Genomic DNA, 19085 nt, shown 5'->3' on the forward strand with positions numbered 1-19085 from the left:
ATTCCAATAACTGCCCATGCTCACTCAACCCACAACAGTTTCATCTGAAACACAGAAACTTGGAGCAGGAGTAGGCCACTCGGCCCTTCAAGACTGCTCCACCATTCAACATGATCATGGCTGTTCCTCTGTCTCAATGTCACATTCATGCTTTCTCAACATACCCATTGATGCCTTTAATATCTAAATGCTTATCAATTTCATTCCTGAATATACTTCGTGACCAGCCCTCTCAGCTCTCTCTGGTAGTAAATTCCATAAGTTGACCATCCAATGTGTGAAGAAATGTTTCTAAATCTCAGTCCTAAATGGCCTACTCCATACCAAGAGACTGTTAGCTCAAAGATTCAAAACTCCCCAATCAGGACAAATATTTACCTTGCATCTAGCCTGTCTAGTGCTGTTAGAACTTTATATGTTTCAATCAGATCCACTCTCCTTCTCCTAAACTCTACTGAGTTCAGGCCTGGACAATATCCTCTCGTACCATTGTCATGCCATCCCTAATATTAATCTAATCAACCTCCGCTGCACTTCCTCTGAGTTCAGTCACAGGTCATTACCAGGTAGTTAATGGTAGTCTGACTAGTAAATAAGGACCTACAGGGAAGGAAGACCCTTCCTTGTATTTGTGGACAGAATGTGGTATGAAGTTATTCTATTTAGGCTCAATTAGAAAATTACTGAACAGGGGTACTTCACATTTCCATTGGGTTCATATTGTTACTCAAATATTTCTAAAACTAAGGGTCACGTTCTAAAGGTACGACAGAGATGAAAAGAAGATTCTTCAGAAACTGGTGAGCCTGTGGAAGTCGCTAACACAGAAAGTAATCAAGGCCAAAATGTTGTATTTTATATCAAGGATTTGGATATAACACTTGGGGCTGAAAGATTTAAAGGATTCGGGGAAAAGCAGGAGCAGATTATTATGTTGGATGATCAACAATTATAAAGAGTGGCAGAGCAGGCTTGATGGGCTGTGTGGCCTACTCCTCCTATTTTCTATGTTCCTTTGTTTCTATATCTTTACCCATTTTATTGCCTCATTACTTCATCCAGCAGTGAAATAAATTGACTTCATGCATCAAACCTAACTTCCAATACCAGCGCTGTCCATCTTTAAAAAGTGCATATGTGACAGACATAGGTATCAGGTCCAAGTTATGAAGAAAACAGCATTATTCTAGCAATTCTTCATGCCACCAAGCAAATAGACAGAAGACAATACTCCTGATGAAGGGCTTACACCAGAAACGTTGACTCTCCTGCTCCTCCAATGCTGCCTGACCTGCTGTGCTTTTCCAGAGCCACAGTTTTCGACTGACTCTCCAGCGCCCGCTGTCCTCACTTTCTTCTAGAAAACAATACTGGTCAAAAAGCAAATTGTTCAGATCCTGGAGCAAATGATACCAGCAAAACAAAGAAAATATCTGTGGCAATTTCAAACTCTTAACAGTGGGTATCACTGTAATTTCCAATGTTAGAAATAGCTACCTAAGTAGATTGTAGTGGTCCTGCCTGTTCCACTTATATAAATTTCTCATAAGCATTAATCTGCAATTAGCCAGTACATGGCTGCAAATGGAGCACAGCCAGAAAGTAATGAAAATATTTCCAAAACATTAGAACAGGCTTGTGAAGGCAGACATGCCATAACATCACAAGAAGATTGTTCACTAATTATACTTCTGCTTAGAGTTAACTAAATACAAAATGTGTTAAAAGCTATCAAAGTATTCTGCATCTCATTCTACCAGAGAAGACAATATGCATCATTAGCTTCAGTGCAAAATGATATATCAAGCAATTAGAGAAAGCCAACATTCAATAGATATTATGCAGTAAGTGGGAACATTTGGCTGTAACACAAAGGGCAGTCTGAAGATCATCAGCTGGGAAGATAAGCTGGCTCTCAGGAGCAATGTGGTTTGTAGGGTTCAAATTTGTGAAATGACAGTTGCACATGTTCACTGCGAAAAGCCAGTGCTCATTTAGCTGCACAAACGACCTTTCAAAGATGGGAAGGTCTTTGAAATCAAAGGGATTCCAGTATTTCAGTGGATACCTGCTGGGTGGTGAGTTGTTCTGGGACCAGCGCCTGATAAGCTGCAATGAAAATCAAACATAGGGAACACCAGAGGGACATGGTCACTAATTAATCCGATGAGTTGAGTAAGTTATAGAAAGAAAACAAGTCAGGCCTTGCTACAAAAACCCTCCAAAAGGTCAGACATACCTCAGCTTAGCTAAAAGATGAAAGGTCCAGGTTTATTCTGTTTCCCCCACCTGTCATGAACCCAACAATATAAACAGCTCATCAGGAACACTACTTGGGTTCTCCCAAGCACTTGACTGCCATCACATTCTTTTTTAACAATGATTTATTTAGGTCACAGTTGAGAATGACTTCCTGGTCTTTCACATGACGAACCAAGATCTCTCTGGCTCTATTTCAAAACCAGGCTTCCAAAAAATGATAATGTTTACGTTTAAATGTCCTTTCAGACAATCATTTCTGGTCTAGCCAGTCATACCACATCCAATAAACAAATAGAGTACTTGTCACAGAATCATACAGCACAGAAACAGGCCCTTCAACCCAACTTGTCCATGCCAACAAGGAAGCACCTGCATCACATGAGATAGAATGATTCAAGTTGAAGGTTTTTGTCCTTCCATCACCATATTTTTGTCATGACTGACAGTGGCTGTATTTGTAGCATTGGCAACAACTCTGACATCCCAGGAGTAAATGAGGAAAATATAATAGCATTGGATCTAAGTGATGAAGTATATTACAATCATGTGCTTCCAGAAATTGTTTTAGGAGCACAGGAAACCAATTAATGCCTTCTCCATGAATAGCTGCTTTAAAATGCCTGTTATTAAAATTCACAATCAGTAACATGTTCTAATTTTTATGCACAGAACAAATTAGACTTCTAAGCCTGAATTTCCTTGTCATTATGCACTTTATTTGTATCTTACAGTCTGCTGAATTTATTTCACTTTTAAGTAATATTTCTACCTTTCTGTCTATGACAAAATTTGCTCCCTCCCTACTCCATCTAAATCTTTCATGATTTTGAACATTTGGTGTCCAGACTTGAACACAATCATCATGTTCACGTCAAATCAGTATGTTGTAAAAGTTCATTAAAACTTTCCATTTTTAGGCCTGATTTATAAAGCCCAGGATATTTATGCCTTATGAACTTTCTCCATCTGCTCCACCATTTTCAATAATTGCACACACGTACTTTCAGGTTTCTCTTTGCCTGCCCCCACTTCAGAATTGTACCCTTTACTTGATATACTCATCCTCATTTTCTTACCATGATGTGGAGATGCCAGTGTTGGACTGGGGTGAACGCCAGAGGTCACATGGCACTAGGTTATAGTCCAACAGGTTCATTTGAAAACACAAGCTTTTGGAGTACTGCCCCTTCATCAGGTGAAGTCACCTCACCTGACAAAGGAACAGCACTCTGAAAGCCTGTGGTTTCAAATAAATCTGTTGGACTATAACCTGGTGCTGTGTGACTTCTGATCTTCTTACCACAAACTATTACTTCACTTTTCTCTGCGTTGCATTTCATCTGTCATGTGTCCACCTTCGCCTGTCACAGTCTTCTTGAAGTCAATTATTATCCTCCTCACATTTCACAAAATATTTTCAAGATTTGAGCCATCGGAAACTTTGCAATTGCACACTAGACTTCTCGGTCCAAGACAACAGTGCAGATCAAGAAAAGACAGAGTTCTAGTTCTGATACCTAACCATACTATTGTTCAGTTGAAAAATCAATTGCTCACCTCCACCCTCTTCAGTCACTGAGTCAATTTTAATTCAAAGAAGCCATTTCCCTTCTCTCTGTGGACTTCAAATTCTCTTTTGGCAAGGTGAAAGGAATTCACCTTTTTCTAGTTCGTCTCTGGATTAGTTTTAATCCATTAGACACAGTTATATGAGGCTGTTAGTACCTGAAAAGGTCAACTGGCAACACAAGATAAGATCTGCCCATCAAGATCGAAAAGGCTGTTTCTGGTGTGAGGCATTCAGTTCTCTGTGTGCTTTATAAGTTCTGCATGTGTTCTGCAGAATGTAGAGCTTCGGAGATTACTGCTAACAGCATGTAGCTGAAGTAATGATGTGTAACTCAAGCCTGATAATACCATAAGAGACAATCATGTATCTCAAATGTAATGTAACTAGCTAAGCAACATGAATTAAGTCTATTAATTGTTCATCAATGTTGAACTTATCTCCTGCTGAAGTGTTGTGTGGTCATCCTTGCCCACATGCTATCAGTGGCTTAGAATTTGTGGCAGTAAATCAGCTTAAGGTATCCTGGATGGTTCCAGCAGAAACTGAGAGATATCAGAGCCCAAATTTTCTGATCAGAATCAGAAACCCCATTTCCAATGACAATTAGACAAAGAAATACAGCCTTCCCATGAGAGGAGAGAAATTCCATGCCTGCAAGATTCTCAGCAGAAGCCCTTTCAAATGGTCAGAGCATTGCATCCAGGATGAAGGAATTAAGCCCAAAATGTCAACTCTTCTGCTCCTCGGATACTGCCTGACCTGCTGTAGTTTTCCAGCACTACACTTTTCGACTCTGATCTCCAGCGTCTGCAGTCCTCACTTTCTCCATTGAGTCCAGGAGTATTGATGTCATGTTACATTTGTACAAGGCATTGTTAAGGCCACGTTTGGAGTACTGCATACAATTCTGGTCACCCTGCTATAGGGAAGGGTATTATTAAACTGGAAAGAATGCAAAAACGATTTACGAGAATGTTATAAAATTATAGAGTCATAGAGATATACAGCACCGAAACAGACCCTTTGTTCCAACGCATCCATGCCAACCAGATATCCTAACCTAATCTAGTCCCATTTGCCAGCACTTGGCCCATATCCCTCCAAACCCTCCCTGTTCATATACCCATCCAGATGCCTTTTAAGTGTTGTAATTGCACCAGCCTGGCAGGTCATTCCATACATGCACCACCCTCTGCGTGAAAACGTTGCCCCTTAGGTTCCTTTTAAATTTTCCCCCTCTCATCCTAAGTCTATGTCCTCTTGTTCTGGACTTCCCCACCCCAGAGGAAAGATCTTGTCTATTTATCTTATCCATGCACCTCATGATTTTACAAACCTCTATCAGGTCACCCCTCAGCCTCCAACACTCCACAGAAAACAGCCCTAGCCTCTCCCTATAGCTCCAACCCTGGCAACATCCTTTCTGGATTTTTCTAAATCTTTTCTGAATCCTTTCAAGTTTCACAACATCCTTCTGATAGGAAGGAGACCAGAATTGTGTGCAATATTCCAAAAGTAACCTAACCAACATCCTGTACAGCTGCAATATGACCTCCCAACTTCTATATACAATGCGCTGACCAGTACAGAAAATGATCGAGACTGAAGGGCTTGGATTAGAAGGAGAAGCTAGATTGGTTGGAAATTTTTCCCCTGTGGTGTAGAAGGCTGAGGGGTGACCTTACAGAGGTAAGGTGAATAATAAAAGTAGTTCACTCGGGATAGGGAGATCCAAAACTAGAGGGTACAGGCTTAAGCTAAAAGGGGAAAGATTTACAAGGGTCACAAGGGGCTACTTTTCCACACAGAGGGTGTGTGTATGGACTGAGCTGCCAGAGGAACTAGTAGAGGTGGGTATAATTGCAACATTTAAAAAGACATTTGGATAAGTACTTGGATAGGAAAGGTTTAGAGGGATGTGGGCCAAATGCAGGCAAGTAGGGTTAGTTCAGTTAAGGAAAGCTAGTTGGCATGGACTAGCTGGGCTGAAGAGTCTGTTTCCAAGCTGTAGGGCTGAGTCATTCCCAGTATCTTGCTGTATGACAGTCTCCAGAGCAGGAATCCACAGTGAAGTGGGTCAGCACTGAGACCAAACTCCTTTTTCATGGCAATTCCAGCACAGTTCATGATTTAAAAGTTCTGAAAGCACTTCCATAGTGTCTGATAGAAGGCAATTTCAGTGAGGGAATAGGGGACCAGGTTGCTGGGAATAGAGTGCCATATTGATTAGGGGTTGGGCATATAGGAAGGAGAGGTGGGGAAGATGAGGGATTAGAATACTGAGTGAGTCAAGGTTTGCCGCGGCAAGAGGGCCAGGGATTGGGTGCCAGGCGGGTGAAGTGTAGGATACCAGATGATTGAGAGGGTCAAGTGCCTGCTCTTAGGTTGGATGGTGAGTGAGGGGAAGCCATGTGATGAAATTGGGGTGCCAGGTCATGTGTGGGCCTTGCCGGGGGTGCTGTTGGGAATTATCCAGTAGTTGGAACAAGTTTTAACTGCTCTTGCTTTTCTTGGGTAGTCCTTAAACTGAGGCAATGAGATCCCTCATTGGAGTCTCTGACTCTAATTCACAACTGGACAGTCATTTGGAGTTTTTTCAACACTGAATGACTGTCCATCATAACTTCAATTTCCAGCACAACTCCTGAAGAACCAGCTACTTTGGGACTTCTCCATGTCTTTGTGAGTAACTGCAGTCTATGTTGCTACAATTACTATCTCCACTTCAGCAGGTCTGGGCCCAGCTAAAACATCAACACAGCTGTAGAAAGTTGATTGTGTTTATCCAGCATTGGTGATGGCTCCACACTTGTTTTAAGCTATTACTGAAATAAATCGGTAGACTTCTGCTGTAAAATTATTGTCTTTTCAGGCCTTAATTGTCAGTTACACATCTACGCTTTGGTGTACTACAAGAAATCATATGTGCCTTTTTGTTTCCTGCATATTTACAGCTCAGGATGTGTTTAGAGTCATAGAGTCATTGAGATGTTCAGCACGGAAACAGACTCTTCGGTCCAACTCACCCATCTCAACCAGATATCCCAACCTAATCTAGTCCCACCTGCCAGCACCCAGCCCATATCCCTCAAAACCCTTCCCATTTAAATGCCTTTTAAATGTTGCAATTGTACTAGCCTCCACCACTTCCTCTGGCACTTCATTCCATGCATATACCACCCTCTGCATGAAAATGTTACCCATCAGGTCTCTTTTATATCTTTCCCCTCTCACCCTAAACCTATGCCCACTAGGCCTTATCTATTTATCCTATCCGTGCCCCCTTATGATTTTGTAAACCTGTATAAGGTCACCTCTCAGCCTCTGATGCTCCAGGGAAAACAGCCTTAGCTTATTCAACTTCTCCCTGTAGCTCAAATCCTCCAACCCTAGCAACATCCTTGTGAATCTTTTCTGAACCCTTTCAAGTTTCACAATATCTTTCCGATAGAATGGTGACCAGATTTTCACACAATATTCCAAAAGTGGCCTAAACATTAAGGAGTACGATATTTACATAATTAGACCCACAGCAGAATATCTTTGCTCTTTTATACCACTATCATTGCTCTGATTCTATGTTACTATGTTACAGCAAAATTTACAGCAAAAGAATACATGATAGAGTTTGGTGTTCCAGTTAGGTTCCAATTGTTCACTATCATACCCTCTTGTTAATGCACATTTCTTTCATTCTACAGGATGTTAATTGCAAGCTGCAAACAAGAAGCATAAACCAGTGTAAATTCTTGATGATAATACACAGGCATTTCCACTTTTGTCTTCGACAGCTTTACTGCACTCAGCAAGTCCACAGCTTTATACTGAATACAGCAGGGAATCAGCCGAATTTTCAAACTGCCCAAGAGCCACCGACAGGATAAAACAGAGCATTAAAATATTTTCATGCTTTCGGCACTGAGCAATGACTTAAATCAGGAGTAAAGTTCTTCTCTCTGGGTTCTCTCTGGCATCATCAGATACAGTGGAAACAGGACTGGGAGAGAAAAACAACACTAAATGTGACTGCATTTCCCAACAAGTGCATCCGTTGGTAGAAAAAAAATCTGAGGTATTTTACGTGGATTTTGATTTAGGAATTACCAGTGACATTCAGTATAAAAGAATAAAAGAGCAAAGAGCAGAGGTTTTCTACTCTTGTTGCCAAAATGAGCAAGTTCACATTTTCACACGTTATGCTGTACTCACCCACACACTTAACCTCTAGCAATCGCTTGTATTCATCTTATGTCTTCTTGACAATATATTTTCAGTCAAGATTAGAGTAGCGTTGGAAAAGTACAGCAGGTCAGGCAGCATCTGAGGAGCAGGAAGATTGACATTTTGGGCAAAAGCCCTTTATCAGGAATGCCTGAAACATTGATTTTCCTGACCTGACCTGCTGTGCTTTTCCAGACTACCCTAGTCTTGACTCTAATCTCCTGCATCTGCAGTCCCCACTTTTGCCTCATATATTTTCAGATCTATCTTTGTGGTACCAACAAACGTAGTAGCTATATATTCGGTCCCGACATTCAGTGCACCCAGTGCCATACGTACCAACCCTAGTTTCTCCCTGGTTTTCAGTATACCCTGAACCCAGGAGTCATTAGTTGGACTGTGATGAACTTTTACTTTTTTCTTATTTATGACTTCTGTCACTAATGTAGGCACCACGGTTTGGCAAAGTATAAAACTTTTCATTTTTTCTTTGTAAAAACGCACGTGACAAAAAAATTGCTTTTCTATTCTATTCAATTGGTTTTGCAATAGGTTTGTACATTATATGCATGGAGTAAGGAAACTTTACCAGGAATTGTGGTTCTGTTCGCCGAGCTGGAAGTTTTTGCTGCAAATGTTTCGTTCCCTGGCTAGGGAACATCATCAGTGCTATTGGAGCCTCCTGTGAAGCGCTGCTTTGATGTTTCTTCCGGTATTTATAGTGGTGCCACTATAAATACCGGAAGAAACATCAAAGCAGCGCTTCACAGGAGGCTCCAATAGCACTGATGATGTTCCCTAGCCAGGGAACGAAACGTTTGCAGCAAAAACTTCCAGCTCGGCGAACAGAACCACAACAACGGACACCCGAGCTACAAATCTTCAACCAGACTTTACCAGGAACTTTCTGGTTACATGTTCTGAACAAGCGCACCATTGATCAGAAAGAATATCAGAAGATCAGCTCAGAGAATTGCTAGCAAGCCTAATTCGTACCTTACACATTTTTCTGACAGTATTCACAAATGGGCATAGAATGCTCTTCCCAAGAACATGCAAGAGTCTCTTTTGCTAGGCTGATCCTGATCCTTATGCATTTTCATAGAACTTCAACCACAACTTTTGTTTTAATGCATTGGGTGTGGGTGTTGCAGTCTAGATCAGAATTTATTGCCCAGTCCTAATTATTCTTGCAAGTTTGTGGTGAGCTGAGCTGAGCTTTATTCCTGCACCGATGCAGTCCTTGCATTGTTGGTGCACTCACAGAGCTCCAAGTTAACGACTCAGCAGCAGTGAAGAAATGCTGTTAGAGTTCTGTGTCAGATTGGCATGTGGCTGGGAGAGGAACTTGCAAGGCTTGATACCCCCCTGCACCTGCTGCCCTTGCTCTGAGTGGCAGAGGTCACAGGTTTGGAAAGTTGAAAGAAACCTTAGTGAGTTGTTGCAGAGTATCTAGTAGATGGTACACAATACTACCGCTGTGCATCAGAGACAGAGGGAGTGACTGCAGAAAGTTGTGCTCGGGACACTATTTGAATGGGCAGCTTTGTCCGGGGTGAAATAGAGCTTCTTGAGTGTTTCACCAGCATTGCACTGGAGTATGTTATACAATCACAGAACATGCATTCAGCTGAAATCTGTTAAGGAAAAAGACGATTAAACTATAAACTATAAATGCTCTAACTATCAGAAACCAGCTCCACTATTCCAGACACAGCTATCTCCACAGGAAGTCTGTCCTCATCAAATTTTAAGAGTTGGACCCTGGTTGTGGAACAAGAAATTTGTCTCCTAGCACAAGTAAAGCAGTTGCTTCTGATACCAAAGGCCCTCATAATAGAGTATCCTGAACTTGTGCTGCAGCCTGCACAGTGCCCCCTGCTGGGAAGGGAACTCACATGGTCACGTCAAGTTTGCAGCCGAAGTAGCCTATCAGATATAACCTTCCGCCCTTGACAGGCCTACAATTCAGATGCAAGAATGGCAATGTTTGCTAACTCTCGGGAGCACCACAGTAGCAGTGAAATGTTACAAATATATTTAAATACCAAGAGTAATAAAAACCTAGCAAACACCTAAAAATACTTGATTGAGTTTTTTGAACAAACAAAGAGGATTGATGAGGGCAGAGCGATAGACGTGATCTATATGGACTTCAGTAAAGCATTTGACAAGGTTCCCCATGGGAGACTGGTTAGTAAGGTTAGATCTCATGGAGTACAGGGAGAACTAGTCATTTGGATACAGAACTGGTTCAAAGGTAGAAGACAGAGAGTGGTGGTGGAGGGTTGTTTTTCAGACTGGAGGCCTGTGACAAGTGGAGTGCCACAAGGATCGGAGGTGGGTCCACTACTTTTCATCATTTATATAAATGTTTTGGATGTGAGCATAAGAGTTATAGTTAGTAAGTTTGCAGATGACACCAAAATTGGAGGGGTAGTGGACAGCGAAGAAGGTTACCTCAGAGTATAATGGGATCTTGATCAGATGGACCAATTGGCTGAAAAGTGGCAGATGGAGTTTAATTCAGAAAAATGCGAGGTGCTGCATTTTGAGAAAGCATGTGAAATAGTGGAAAATTACATTCTTATAGATGGGTGGTGACAATGCATAATTACCACACAGTTACTTTCCAACTAGCCAGGAAATCACCACACAGGACAAACTCACACCGTTGTTAACCTGTAGAGCTTCAACTTAATTTTATCAAATTACATAGAAACTACAGCTAGGCCAAACTAATCAACTGTTTTTATTCATTCATGAGATGGGAATGTCACTAGCTAAGCCAGCATATTTTCCCCATTCCTCACTACCCAAGGAGCAGTTGTTGTGGGTCTGGAGTCACATTTAGGCCAGACTAGGTAAGGATGGTTGTTTATTCTCCTGAAGCACATTAGTGAACCAGATGGGACTTTCCTAAACAATGGATATAGATTTATCGTCATCATTAGACACTCAATTCCAGATTTTTATTGGAATCAAATTCCACCATCTGCCATGACAGGAATCCAACCCGGGACCCTAGAACATTATCTGGCTCTCTGTAGTGATAATCTCACTGAGCCACCAGCTCCCTTCAATGTTGGTGTTTATACTACAGCAGTAAAACACTGGCATCTATCTGACAATGTGGAAAATTCTCCATGTACGTCATGTCCATAAAAGTAGGAAAAATCTAACCCATAGTCCACTCTCAAACTTAGGTGTTGGAATCAGTGTTATCAAGCAAAAGATCTGGAACCCACTGCCGAGACTCAGTTCTGCCAGGATCATTCACTTTATTGCAGCATTAGTCCAAATATGGATAAAAACTAAACTTCATTAGTGAGGGCCTTTGACATTGTTTGCATTTGACTGGTAGTGACATCAAGGAGCTCAGGCAAGCTTGAAGTCATTGTGACTTGGTGGAAGGGGTCTTTCTCCACTGGTTTCAGTTTTACCACAGGTAAAATGAAATGGCGTTGGAGGGGATGCCTAGATAGCACTACCTGAGTTCCTCAGGGTGGGTCCAACCATGTTCAGCTGCTTCATCAATGGGTAGAAATGAGGTCTGCAGATGCTGGAGTTGAAAATGCGTTGCTGGTTAAAGCACAGCAGGTCAGGCAGCATCCAAGGAATAGGAAATTCGACGTTTCGGGCATAAGCCCTTCATCAGGAATCATCTATTGCATCCGCTGCACCCGATCTGGCCTCCTCTACATTGGGGAGACGGGCCGCTTACTTGCGGAACGCTTCAGAGAACACCTCAGGGACGCCCGGACCAACCAACCCAACCACCCCGTGGCTCAACACTTTAACTCTCCCTCCCACTCCACCGAGGACATGCAGGTCCTTGGACTCCTCCACCGGCAAAACATAACAACATGACGGTTGGAGGAAGAAAGCCTCATCTTCCGCCTGGGAACCCTCCAACCACAAGGGATGAACTCGGATTTCTCCAGTTTCCTCATTTCCCCTCCCCCCACCTTGTCTCAGTCGGTTCCCTCAACTCAGCACCGCCCTCCTAACCTGCAATCTTCTTCCTAACCTCTCCACCCCCATCCCACTCCGGCCTATCACCCTCACCTTGACCTCCTTCCACCTATCACATCTCCATCGCCCCTCCCCCAAGTCCCTCCTCACTACCTTTTATCTTAACCTGCCTGCCACCCTCTCCTCATTCCTGATGAAGGGCTTATGCCCGAAACGTCGAATTTCCTATTCCTTGGATGCTGCCTGACCTGCTGTGCTTTAACCAGCAACGCATTTTCAACTGCTTCATCAATGACCTGTCCTCCATCTTAAGGTCAGAAGTGATGATATTTACTTCTGATTATGCAGTGTTCAGCTCCTTTTGCGACACTTCAGAAACTGGCAAAGTCAATATCCTGCTGCAATAAGACAAGGACAGCATTTGTGTTTGCATTGATTGTGGAAAGTAACATTCACAACACACGCATGAAGCAATAATCTTCTCTCCAAAGAGAAAGTTCTATCACCATCTGCCTTGGCATTCGATCACTATTATCAACATCATGCACATTACATGACCAGAAACCAATCTGGACTAGCCATATAAATACTACAAGAGCAGGTCGAAGGCTAGGAATACTGTAGCAGATGACTTAACCCATCAAGACTCTATCCCTCAGCCAAGCTCAAGTCAAGAATATGACAGAAAATCCTTGACTTGATTGAAAATATTAAGCTCAAGAAACTCAAAACAGCCTGCAAGATAATGCAGTCCACTTGATCAACACCCACTCAGGACAAGCAGAGAAAGTGAATCTTTTGTGTCATAACAAACAAGATGAAGAGTATAACAGGTCACACAACTGCACTTTTCACTGGAACAGGCTGAAATGACTGCAGTCAACAGGTTCAAAAAGAGAGTGGCCAAATTACTCCGGACTCTTTTGCTGTAGAACGGTTTGCTGGAAGTAAAGATGACCAGTCGGGGTCTGTTGCCATAGTGCTGAGCCAATAAGAAAGCGTGGGTAGATACAGGTGGGAAACAGAGATCTGTTTAGATACAGAGCTTATGGAAATTGAAGTTATTGCTGCTGTGGATGCAAAGATGAGGAACAGGGATAGTTGGTCAGTTCTCAAAGGAGAAACAGCAAAAACAGACTGACTACCAGACTGTCTTTCAGTATCTCAGGGAAACTAAACAGTTAGGGCACAGGATAAATGTTGAATTCCATGCCTGAAGAGTTACGTGACTGTATATATAACATAACTGTCAGTCAATAGAGGTATAATTGTTTGGACAAATTCCAAATTTTCAGGAACAAAACAGAAATTGCTGGAAAATCTCAGCATGTCTGGCAGCATCTGTGGAGGTAAAGCAGCATTAATATTTTGGATCCAGTAACCTTCCTTCAGAATGTGCAGAACAGTTCTGAAGAAGGGTCACTGGACCTGAAATGATCATTTGCTTTCTTTCCACAGATGCTGCAAGACATCCTGAGTTTTTTCCAGCAATTTCTACTTTTGTTTCTGATTTCCAACATCTGCAGTTTGTTAGGTTTATTTCCAAGTTTTGAGCTATTAACGCTCAGAGTAAGTCTTTGTATCAGTCAGTGGATACCCAGGAGAAATTGTCTGCAAGTTCAAGAAAATGATTCATTTTTTTCAAGAACAACTATAAACAGATAATAAACACCCAGCTTTCCCGTGAGATGAGAATGAATTTATAAAATGAATGAAACAAACATTTCTCCATTTCCATCTACTTTCAGCATTTTGCATATCCCAGACAAGTAGCAAATTATAAACTAAAATAGAAATTGCTGGAAAAGCTCAATATGCCTTGCAGCAACTGTGGAGAGAAATCAAAGTTAACATTTTGAGTTGAGTGATCCTTCCTCAGAAGGAAATTAGAATGTCATCAATAATCTGTTCCAACAGTTTGGCTCGATTCCAATCTCAAAATATTATCTCTTCTCTACCGTTGCAACATTTCTTAACTTCCCAGGCTTGCTGTACTCCCTGGATGAGATTGTTTTAGATTCGATTTGATTCAATGAGATTCCCTACAGTGTGGAAACAGGCCCTTCAGCCCAACCAGTCCACACCGAACCTCTGAAGAGTAACCCACCCAGACCCAAGTGTTTTGGGCCTCTGTCAAATAGGAAGTGGTCTTAGGTGGCAAAATTTAATCACAGAATTATGGTGTAAAAAAGAGTAACTTGGCCCATGATGCCCTTACCAACTGTCCAAATGAGCATTGTAAGAGAGTGCCAATCTCTTAACTTTTCTCCAAACTCTTGAACATTGTTCCTACTTAAATAATCATGAATGATTTGATTGAACATACCTACTCCACACTTCCAGGCAGTGCATTCCAGACTTGAACATCTTGTTGTGTAAAGGGTCTTTTTTTCTCAAACAACATTTGTTTCTTTTGCAAATTACTTTAAATTCATGCTCTCTTGTTCTTAATTCCATATATTTCTTTCCACATTCCCTCATAATCAGTACATGAAAGTGCAACTCAGAGCCAGTGTTATGTATATTAATCCAACTGATCACCGGGTTGATAAAAACTTACCTTCCGCGCAAGGGATGACCTTAGAAAATTGTTGAAATGCCTTTTCAACTTTGCTATATCGGTCTGATTCACAACTCTAAACGCTGGACATTTTAAGCAGCACTATACTTTCATCAATCCTATTTGAGACTGCTACCATGCTAAAGTGGGAAGATCTTCATATTTCCTAGAGAGAAGCTTGAGTGGAAAAGTTCAAATGTTCTCCCCAAGATGATGACAATTCATCTTTAAGATGCATTGTGGGAAAAGTATAGATTGGTCAACATATATAATTGACAGGCACTGTGTCAGAGCCAAACAGGATTGTTTGCACAATCAACAGGTGAAAATGAAAGGTCTACTGTTTTATGGTGCATCCGTGATAGTATGTTGTCTATTTTTTTCCACACAACACCCTATTCTCACTGGAAGAAGTTGTTAAAACTGCAATTAAAGAAATTATTATTGTTCTTTTTGTTAAATCAATAATTTCTTGGAGTTCTTTGTTATAACACCAGATGATCACTGATATAAAGCTATGCAAAGTCTAATCGTACATCGGTCACCTTGAAGTCAGAGGACAAAACCCTGCAAACTGCAATATATAATTAATAAAAAGGATTAACAACCTGCTGCAAACCTGGACTATTTTAAAGAATTACAGCTTCACGTTAGCAGTAAAAGGCATACCTGATAATGAGGCATTGTACAGAACTTTCTTGGCCTTGAATTATATCTAGCATGGACCATTGCTCTCTAAGCAAAACAATCTGTATTCTTCAGAAAGAAATGATGATTAAATTCTAGTTCCCGTGATAGCTGCTTTAATTGCAGCTGCAATAAAATATCAAGATAGAAACCAATTCAATTTTTTAGTTGATTGATTTGTTACTTACATAACCAACAGAATAAAACAAATCTTTTCAGTGCCATAAATTGTCAGTGTGGAAATGTGAGCTTCATCTAATAAACCATCTTAGGTCCATTGATTGAGAATTTACTCTTTGTAAGACATTTGAATATTAACGTTGCCATTGTAATTCTTAATAACAGCTTTATAACTTAATGTGACAAATTTAGTAATCGGAATTTGACAGGAACAAGTTAAACCTGCATTGTTGCAAATTAAATAAATCAAGTTCATAAGTGGATTTGCGGTTTTGATTATTCATTTGGTAGAATTCTGAATATTTATAGAATGGTCATTCCATTTCCAGGTAACAATTTTGCATGCTTTATCATTTGTCCGTATTGACCAAATAATTATAAACTAGCTGCACGGTAATGTAATATTGAGTGGAATCTTGCGTCCTTGCATGTGGATGAGTTCAGTGGCACTTAATCAGACAGGAGACAGGCACATGGGGACCCTGGACCTGCCCACTCCCACTCTGATTAAGTCTATGGTAGGAAAGTCAGTGTACAGTCTACCCAGCCTGACACCAATGAGGCCCTTAAGTGGCCAGTTACTACCATCTTAAGGACCTCATTCAACAGCACTGATATTAACGTAGTGGCGAGAAGGGGTTGGTTTACCACGTGAGGAGCACGACAAATAAAGTGCTGTTTACAGGCTCCCTCATGGAGTGCTTTTATCTTTCAAAGCCCAATCAAGGAATCTCCACATCAAGAAGGAGGGCCCCACTCAGAGCCAGCCCTTGCTGCCATCTCCCCTTCCCATTCCCTGGCAACCCAACCCCATGAGTCTCACTCCAGCCTGGCATTCAGCAATGGATATCACACAGGTGATAAACCAGCATCAGCTCCTTGGCTGGGAGGACCTGATCCCATGGGAAGGCCAGCCACAAAACTGTCAAGTGCCCCAGTGGAACAAGATGTAATGAGCCCTCCCAAAAAGAGGCAAGATGGGGGTCTCACCAGCCTTACTGTTAGCAAATCAAACCCCTGTCACTGCAACAAGATTCTGCCTATTGTTTCATTTGCTGGCCATATTTATATCAACAAAATATATTATGACTTGCTATGTGAGGTGCTGCATTTTGGGAAAGAAAATCTTAGCAGGACTTATACACTTAATGGTAAGGTCTTAGGGAGTGTTGTTGAACAAAGAGACCTTGGAGTGCAGGTTCATAGCTCCTTGAAAGTGGAGTCACAGGTAGATAGGATAGTGAAGAAGACGTTTGGTATGCTTTCCTTTATTGGTCAGAGTATTGAGTACAGGAGTTGGGAGGTCATGTTGCGGCTGTACAGGACATTGGTGAGGCCACTGTTGGAATATTGCCTGCAATTCTGGTCTCCTTCCTCTCGGAAAGATGTTGTGAAACTTGAAAGGATTCAAAAAAGATTTATAAGAATGTTGCTAGAATTAGAGGATTTGAGCTATAAGGAGAGGCTGAACAGGCTGGGGCTGTTTTCCCTGGAGCATTGGAGGCTGAGGGGTGACCTTATAGAGGTTTACAAAATAATGAGGGGCATGGATAGGATAAATAGGCAAAATATTTTCCCTGGGATCGGGAGTCCAGAACTAGAGGGCATAGATTTAGGGTGAGAGGGGAAAGATATAAAAGAGACCTAAGGGGCAACCTTTTCACACAGAGGGTGGTATGGGTATGGAATGAGCTGCCAGAGGAAGTGGTGGAGTCTGGTACAATTGCAGCATTTAAGAGGCATTTGGATGGGTATACGAATAGGTAAGGTTTGGAGGGATATGGGCCGGGTGCTGGCAGGTGGGATTAGATTGGGTTGGGATATCTGATAGGCATGGATGGGTTGGAAGGGGTCTGTTTCCATGCTGTACATCTCTATGACTCTATCCAGGATCTCAGTGATGTAAACAGTGTATGGTGGAAGTGCATTGTAAAAGAAAAGTATTCTCCACCACAACAAAGACTGAAGCAATATCAATATGTTTTATTATCTAGAAAGTGTAGGTGACTTGGACCAGGGCTGAGGTGAGAGATCATACTTTGAGGTGAAAAGAGGTATATAACAGAAATGGACACTAGGTTGGCTGAAAATTTGTTTCAGAACTTAAAGGGAAAATAAAAGTTGGAAACAGATGTCAGCCCCTTTCTCAACCTCTATTTTATCAATAATATTACAGCCACTGAAGACCCACTTAAACTTCTAATTCAATCTCTTAAATATACTTTCTCCTCTCTATTCCTAAACAATACTAAAATCAGAATTCCTACATTAATTCATTCTTTTCAGCATCTCAGATTACAAAACACCTTACATGTCTCAAACTTTCCAGTTCTTATAATTTTCTAATCTTAATTCACTTAATGTTAGCATGACCATAGAACAGGAATAAGCCTGCTCCACCATTCAATAGGATTATGGCTGACCCATACTCTTCACCTCCACGTTTCTGCCCTTTCGCCGTATCCCTTGATTCCATTCCTGATCAATGATCTATCTATCTCAACCTTAAATATGCACAAAGATTCTGACTTCACAGCTTTTCATGGCAAGGAGTTCCAAAGACTCTCAACTATCCAAGAGAATAAATCCTTCCTCTCCTTAGTCTTCAACTGGTGCCCCTTTATTTTGACACTACACTCTTCCCAACTTTCCCAATGGGGGGAAAACATCCTTTTAGCATTTACTCTGTCAAGCTCCTATTTACCTCTCATTCTTGTAAATTCCAATGAGTAAAGTTCCAGTCCATTTCACCTTTGCTCACGAGACAATTCCTGAACAGCTTAATAACCTTAACATTACTTCTGACTTCACCTTGGTCTGCTTTTCATCCTAAAGTATAGTCATTGATTTGTTAATAAAATCATGGACAAACAAAATGCTAAATCCAGGTAATATTATTAGAAGATACAACCTATAGGACTGGTCAAATTTCCCAGAGAGCGTGCTGAACTTAAACAATTCTACCCCATCCAGTCACAACTCTGTGCACATATTTTGAATGATGATTTCAACCTTATGCCCAATGTAGCAACAAGCATTTACAAATGAGTCACAGAGTTATAGTGACAATTACTTCAGGATTGGACAAACAAATGGAAGTACCACCTTGAAGGACGCAACAGTGAGTGCTACAGTGTGCAGTTCCACATTCCGTTTAGCGTCAGTTAACTCCAAATTGTATAGTATATGTCTTGCTTTATGCCTTGAACAGGATCAGAACCATTCAAGCAGATCAATTATAAGCTGCATGAATTTTTACCTGATGGGAGAAATTTAATATCATCATTCAAAATTAAAATTTAACGTAAACTTCAGGAATAAAATCCATTTGGAGAGTTCCTTACACATTCCTGCAAACCATTTGAGTAATGGAGAGAGGGATTTCTAATAACCTAAATGTAAGAAATGAAAATCTAAAGCAAGATTATAAATTTTAGCATGACCTGAATGATGTGACTTCATTTCCTTTTGTAGAGACATGACCATATCATTTAAAAGGAATGTTCTATTTTAGAATTTTTTGTTTAATTGGTTAAATCAATACAAGACTGTGTTGGGTTAATTTGTATGATATTATTCAAAGCAACTCATTGTAACAAGGATATATAATGGAGTCATGTTACGTTGTTA

Source organism: Hemiscyllium ocellatum, chromosome 18 (genome assembly GCF_020745735.1).
Source record: "Hemiscyllium ocellatum isolate sHemOce1 chromosome 18, sHemOce1.pat.X.cur, whole genome shotgun sequence".
NCBI classification, from domain to species: domain Eukaryota; kingdom Metazoa; phylum Chordata; class Chondrichthyes; order Orectolobiformes; family Hemiscylliidae; genus Hemiscyllium; species Hemiscyllium ocellatum.